The 7899-nt window shown below is 25.7% G+C and overlaps 2 non-coding genes across 2 annotated transcripts; both read left to right on the forward strand.

The window, feature by feature from the left end:
- Nucleotides 1–1379: 1379 nt before the first annotated feature.
- LOC145847758 (5S ribosomal RNA) lies at nt 1380–1498 on the forward strand. The gene has a single exon (XR_014371508.1). It is a non-coding gene; the product is annotated as a 5S ribosomal RNA (ribosomal RNA).
- Nucleotides 1499–4329: 2831 nt separating this feature from the next.
- LOC145847744 (5S ribosomal RNA) lies at nt 4330–4448 on the forward strand. Its single transcript, XR_014371494.1, has one exon. It is a non-coding gene; the product is annotated as a 5S ribosomal RNA (ribosomal RNA).
- The last annotated feature ends 3451 nt before the right edge of the window (nt 4449–7899 follow it).

The following is a 7899-nucleotide window of genomic DNA, read 5'->3' on the forward strand; positions in this document are numbered from 1 at the left end:
CCTTATGCGTTGCAAAGCTCAAAAAAATATTTTTGACCTTATAATAGAACAAACAAAGAAAATAGAAAAATTTTCCAAAAAAATAAAAAGTCGAAATTCGAAAAAAGAAGAAAAGTGGTCCTTTTCTAGGAGTTTTTTATTCCCAAAAAATGGGTCGATGTCCCCGTAACCCCTAAAAAAAGGGGGTCGAAATAACATTTTTTCATCATGCTTCAAATGGGCTGAAAAATTTTTTACGGGGTCTCTGGACCAAATAAAAACGATCTGTCGAGTCAGAATTCCAAAAATCGAAAATTCCCGAAATTTCTGTACTTAAGAGGCGGGGCGCCCACTATCGACAAAAGTGTGCCGAAACCCACAAACGTTGTGTTACGCGCGCTAAAATAAATACAAGCCTGATCGCTGAAAATGTATTCTATTTGAATAAGGTAAGTATCAACACCAAGGAAGCAATTCCTTTATTATAAATTCATACTCTGACATTGCGCTAATATTGCTCGTGATTGTTATTTAGTTAAAAGATATAATTTATATTACTTTTATTTTATTTTTATTTTACTTCTATATAATAATTATTTTATATTTTATTAAAAAATTTCTTGTTTAGTTTCTAAGCAACCACAGTTACGTTTATATGTTTAATTCTATTGTATTTTATATTTATCGATAATTTAATAAAAGTTTTAAAAGACTATTCTGGTTTTCCACGCTCTCTTCAAAAATGTGAGTTCTTTTAATTCTTCCACTTAATTATTCATTTTAAAGTAAACAACTAGTTATACATATTATTATAATGTATGTGTATTATATACTATCATTTTATAACATAAACATAGTTGAGTTATTAAATTAAACGTCAAATATTTTATTACCTTAAATTAAGTTATATTTATTATATAATCTATAATTATAAGTTATATAATTATAAGTTATAAATTATTTATTCGTAAAATCTGATGTAGTATGAGATATTCTTTAGAAAACTATAACTAACTATAAATATTCTTGTATATATAAGTCCATCTATAAATAGAACAATGAGAAATAGTAAAACAAACTAAACACAACATGTTACCGAAATGTTTATTTTAACAATATTTTTTATTTAGTTTAATCACTTAATAAACTTTACTTCTAATTATCATAGTATTAAATATAGAATATAGTTAACAATCTTTTAAACAAAGTTTTTAATAAAGTTGCAGGGAGTAATTGTAATTAAAACACCAAAAAAAAAAGGTTTTAATAAAAAAATACTTACATCAAGTTAAAATTTTATAAGGAATAATTTTAAAATATCAAATCGATTGTAAATTAAGTGCAAATAGGTTTTTTAAACAAACCGAAGGGTTTATAAAGGCTTGTAAACGCTTTCAAACGCCTACGACCATACCACACTGAGCACACCCCATCTCGTCCGATCTGGGAAGTTAAGCAGTGTCGGGCGTGGTTAGTACTTAGATGGGTGACCGCTTGGGAATACCACGTGCCGTAGGCTTTTACTTTTTGAATTCATCTTTTTTGTTTTATTTTTCTTTCTGACCTATTTATACTTATTACTCGTTTATTTACATTTCTTTAACGCTTAAAAGAAAAGAAAATTCTAGTTATTAGAAAACAAAAACCTTAGCCAATCAGATAACGTTATTTGCTGTTTAAACCAATTAAAGCGCTAAAAAAGTGGTTTGACCAGTTTGAGATATCGAAAAAATAATGGCACCATCTTGTAGAGTACAATTTTCTGAGTTAAAATTAATACAATTAGTCTTTTATACTAAAACTTAAAAGTCTTTTTGTCCACAAACAACTAAAAGCCTGGCTACTTGAAAAATCAAACAAAAATAAATTTTGAACTTTTGTATTGTGAGTCATAATAAGTTATTTACTGTTACCAACAGATACTAGCAAAAGCTTTTTAAAGTTTTGTATTAACTTAATGTATTTGTAATTACTTTTACTTAAAAGAGACTATTGAGTTACGTTTACTTAGTTTACTTTTGTATGTGTATTAAATATATAGCAATTTTGTTTGAACTTAAATAAGGACTATTAAACTTTTAAAAGAAAACTATCAAAGTTTACTAACTCAAAAGCTAAATCTTAGTTTTATTGTTATAAACATTTATGTTGTAATTTACTAATAACTAAATGAGTTTATTTCAAACAAAAAGAATTAAATAATGTTATGTCAAGCCTACTATATGAGGTATATAGGTATATAAGGTATACAAGCTTATGTTTGAAAGTTATAATAATAAAAATAAAAATAAATATTTAGTTGGTAAAATTTGTATGTTTTAATATGCTTTGAAATTAGAGTTAGTATAGAAGTTTTTTTTTAAATATAATAAATATAAATATTTAGTTACTAATAATAAACTAAAATACCAATTTTGTAGTTATTACAAAAAAAAAACTTATCTTACTTAAAGTTCACTGTAATTGAAATATTATTCAAAAGCTTCATTATTATAAGCTTTGAATAACTTTACTTCATAACTATATTCATGTTTGCATATTTAAACTATAAAAAGTTAGTGTTTTGTGTATTGACTTTATGATTATTTTATTTTAGTAACTGTTAGTTTTATACTTTAATAAAAGAAATATGGTTAACAAGTAAGTTAAAAATGAAAGAAGCCTAAAAAAAACACACTAATTAACTGCTTATTCAATAGTTTGATTATTTAATTATTTTTCTGTTATATAGTTTAATCTTATTGTATAAAAAATACAGAGGTTTAAAGTAAGTTTGAATAAAAATAAAACAAAACATATAAAATAAGCATTAGTTCAAATACATAGTTTTTTTTTTAATGTTCGCGATGGAGAAAACAATGGAGAAAATTTAATTCTTTAATAATAAGTAGTAATTTAAATAAAAAATAATACAAATAAAGTTATACAATATATATACAATAGTTTGTCAAACTAGGCAAAAAAGAGTAGGCCACCACTACAATCCAATGTTCCAACTGGAAATTCAATGAGATCGTTACTGTACTTGTGATGAACGTTGATAATCCCCAAGATTGTAAGTCGAAGGCCTTACCCAACCTAACCAGCGCACTGGTTTTCTTACAACTGAATTAATCAACATTTAATATTGAATATAATCATTATTGATAGATAGAGGAATGTTGACAATCAACAACAGATTGTAAGTCAAAGGCATTACTCGACCCAAGTACCCACAACCTAGATTGAACAACATTTATTAGATAGATTTGTTTATTGATAGATAGAGGAATATTGACAATCCACAACAGATTGTAAGTCAAAGGCATTACTCGACCCAAGTACCCACAACCTAGATTGAACAACATTTGTTAGATAGATTTGTTAGATAGATAGATAGATAGTACAGTATAATCTCAAAGAATTTGAAGTTGAACATTGAACAATAGTGGCCACCATTTCAGGCCTGCTGGCAGCTAGATTACAGCCCCCGGCTACGCAGACCTGCAATATTGATGAAAAAAAACAGTATATATATTTCCGAATCTGAATTTGAGTACTTTTTATATATTATTAACAAAATTTTTTAGGGGTAATATCTGTTTAGTTTTTTAATATATCTTTAAAATAAAACACTAAGTTAATAATATAATAATAATAAAATAATAATATTTTGTTTTTAATTCGTTAATAAAATTATTTAATAATATTATATATTAAATGTATATAATAAGTTTAAGTAATAAAATAAATATAATATAACAAATATATTGTATAATAATAATTTTAAAATTAGTAAAAAAAAAATAAACATAGTTGAGTTATCAAATTAAAAAAACTAGAACGTCAAGTATTTAATTACTAAAATTAATTTAATTAAAAAAAAATCTCAGGTAGTCTAAAATGTCAGGAATTATTTAAAAATAAATATATATATAAATATAAATTTAAAACTTATTATATTGAAAAGATTGATGAATAATACTCTTGAATGTATGCAATGTTTGTATTTGTAATGCAATAACATAAATGGATAGATCAATGACAAATTGTAAACATATTGTATTATTTTATTTTACGATTTTATTTTATTTATTTAGTTTAATAATTCAATAAACTTTACTTCTACTTGTCCTGGTCTTAGGTAATTTATAGATAGCAATTATTTAAACAAACACTTTTGTACAGTTACAATACAGTTTTAGTACAGTTTGGGAGTAACTGTTGATAAAAAAAAGAAAAAAAAAGGTTAATTCAGGTTAAAATTTTATAAGGATTAATTTTAAAATATCAAATCGATTGTAAATCAAGTGCAAATAGGTTTTTTAAACAAACCGAAGGGTTTATAAAGGCTTGTAAACGCTTTCAAACGCCTACGACCATACCACACTGAGCACACCCCATCTCGTCCGATCTGGGAAGTTAAGCAGTGTCGGGCGTGGTTAGTACTTAGATGGGTGACCGCTTGGGAATACCACGTGCCGTAGGCTTTTGCCTTTTGAATTCATCTTTTTTGTACTATTTTTCTTTCTGACCTATTTATACTTATTACTCGTTTATTTACATTTCTTTAACGCTTAAAAGAAAAGTAAATTCTAGTTATTAGCAAATAAAAACGTAAGCCAATCAGATAACGTTATTTGCTGTTTAAACCAATTAGAGCGCTAAAAAAGTGGTTTGACCAGGTTGAGATATCGAAAAAATAATGGCACCATCTTGTAGAGTACAATTTTCTGAGTTAAAATTAATACAATTAGTCATTTATACTAAAACTTTAAAGTCTTTTTGTCCATAAACAAATAAAAGCGTAGCTACTTGAAAAATCAAACGAAAATAAATTTTGCACTTTTGTATTGTGAGTCATAATAAGTTATTTACTGTTACCAACAGATACTAGCAAAAGCTTTTTAAAGTTTTGTATTAACTTAATGTATTTGTACTTAGTTTAAATTAATAGAGTTTATTTGGTTTACTTTATTATGTGTATTGAATGTGCTAGTATCTAAAAATAAATACAACTAAAACAAAACAAACAAGGAGAGTACTTGAATAGAACCAACACAATTTACAGACCAGTTGTGTACTAAATTTAAAGCAATTCTGAATAGTGAATATGCAATTATTATTATAAGTTCAAAGTTCACTTTAATTTAAATTAATGTATTTTTTAAATTGGTTTTATTTAATAGATAGTAGTGAATTACTTTATTTAATTTACTTTAGTAAGTGTTGTATAACTTTATTTGAACCAGAAGCAAAACGGGATTATACTTTCAATAAACTACACAATTTACAGACCAGTTGTGTACTAAATTTAAAGCAATTCTGAATAGTGAATATGCAATTATTATTATAAGTTCAAAGTTCACTTTAATTTAAATTAATGTATTTAATAGATAGTAGTGAATTACTTTATTTAATTTACTTTAGTATGTGTTGTATAACTTTATTTAAACCAGAAGCAAAACGGGATTATACTTTCAATAAACTACACAACTTACAGACCAGTTGTGTACTAAATAAAAAGCTATTGTGAATAGTGAATATGCAATTATTATTATAAGTTTATAAGTTTACAGTTTACAAAAGCTTTACAATTTAGTTATTATTTTGTTCATATTTGCATATCTAATTTATGAAAAGTTAGTGTTATGTGTATTGGCTTTTTAATTTCTTTATTTGTAGAACTGTTAGTTTTATATTCTAAAGAAACATGTTTAAATAAATATGTTTAACAAGTAACTTAAAAATGGAAGAAATATATTGTATATATTGAACTATTTATATTTATTCTAGCTATTTGCTTAGTGTATTTATTAATGTGATTATTTTATGTTGTTGTTTGTCTTATAGTTTAATCGTATTGTGTTTAAATATATATAACAAATACAGAGGTTTAAAGTAAGTTTAAATGAAAATAAAATAAGACATATAGTTGAAATATAAGTTTAAAAAAATAGTTTTTTATTTTATTTCTTTGTTTGTTTGATTGTTTGTTTATTATATAATCGCGACGTTTCATTTTATTACTTTTAAGCATACTAAATATAATAATAGGTATAGTTATAGGAAAAATTCAATTAGTTTCTAATGTAATAAAAAAGTTTATTTCCACAAATAAATAAATACCTGAAAAATCAAATGAAAAATAAATTTCGCACTCTTGTATTGTGAGTCATAATAGGTTATTTACTGTTACCAACAGATACTAGCAAAGGCTTTTTAAAGTTCTATGTTAATTCAATGTATTTGTACTTAGTTTTATTAAAATGACAGTATTGATGGTTACGTTTATTAAGTATGTTTATTTAACGTTATGTAACTCAAGTAAAACCAGAAGCAAAAAGGGAGACTACTTTAAATAAACTACATCATTTATTGTTATATATAACTCTAATAAAACCAGAAGCAAAAAGGGAGACTACTTTAAATGAACTACACAAATTAAAAATATATTATCAAATATAAATCAATCGTGTTGTGTTTCAAAATACATGTTTCAAATAATGTTTTACAAGTATTTATCAGTTATTTAGTTTTCTTTTTATAGTTTAGCCGTATTGTTTTATTTATTTGTTATTATTTTTATTTAATTGTTTGCTTATTATATTTATCGCGATGTGCTTAAAAGAATAGAACAAATACAAAAGTTTAAATTGTAAGTTTTAAATAAAATAAAATGAAACGTACAAAATAAGCTTATGATTTATTATTATTATTATTATTATTTTTATTTCATTGTTTGTTTATTATATCTATCGCGATCTGCTTAAAAAAATAAAACGAGTATTAAGGTTTGAAAAGTAAGTTTAAATAAAAATAAAATGAAACATATAAAATAAGCTTATGTTTTTTTTTTTTTTTTCATTTTTATTTATTTTTATTTAATTGTTTGTTTATTATATTTATCGCGATCTGCTTAAAAAAATAAAACGAGTATTAAGGTTTGAAAAGTAAGTTTAAATAAAAATAAAATGAAACATATAAAATAAGCTTATGTTATTTTTTTTTTTTTTTTTTTATTATTATTATTTTTAATCAATTTTTTGTTTATTATATTTATCGCAATGTGCTTAAAACGATAAAACAAATATAAAGATTTAAAAAGTAAGTTTAAATAAAAAATAATACAAATAAAGCTTATTTATAATAAACAAACATATTTAAAACATTAAAAAAAGTAGTTTATATATATTATTTTTTATTTATTTCTTTTAAACATATTAAATAAAGTATAAAAAAAGTATTAAAACATTTAAACGTAGCATAAATAAGCTTAAAATATTAAAAAAATTGAAAAGAAACAAAGAAATTAAAAAAAAATCGGGAAAAATCGGCAAAAAAGTTCAACAGCAACATTTGAGCATCATACACGTATGCATTACTTTACACTAGTGAGAGAGACGTGTTTGTGCGTTCGGTCGACTTGACGAGAAAGCGGGCTTAAAGCATTACTGTTTAGCACCCGAGGCGCGGCTATTGCAGCGGCGGCGAACGTGCTATGTAAACGCATTGGAGCAGCGTATGAAAAACTACAAGCGTCCAGCGGCGGTAGGCTTATAGCTTTGCGAAGTCGTCGAGACGAGTAGCCGACGCAGGCAGGCACGGCTCGAGGCGGGTAACTGCAGCAGACAGATGGCGTGTTGCTGCTGACGAGTTAACCGGCAGAAGGCAAACGGTTGGTCGGGAGAAAGAACAGTCAGTTGTATAGCTGCATGCTGCAGTCGACGCGGGCTGGCGCTTTAAACAGCAAAAGGCCGGCGCCGACTTTCAGTAACGTTCGCAAGGCTTTTAAGCCGAGTGATAGAAAAGGTCTGTATTTATACAGTAAAAACGCTCAGTCGAGCAACGGGTTTAAACGCCCTCGGATAGTTATCTGGTTGATCCTGCCAGTAGTCATATGCTTGTCTCAAAGATTAAGCCATGCAAGTGTAAGTACGA

This window comes from Thalia democratica, unplaced genomic scaffold (assembly GCF_965202585.1).
Source record: "Thalia democratica unplaced genomic scaffold, ktThaDemo2.hap1.1 HAP1_SCAFFOLD_1068, whole genome shotgun sequence".
NCBI lineage: Eukaryota > Metazoa > Chordata > Thaliacea > Salpida > Salpidae > Thalia > Thalia democratica.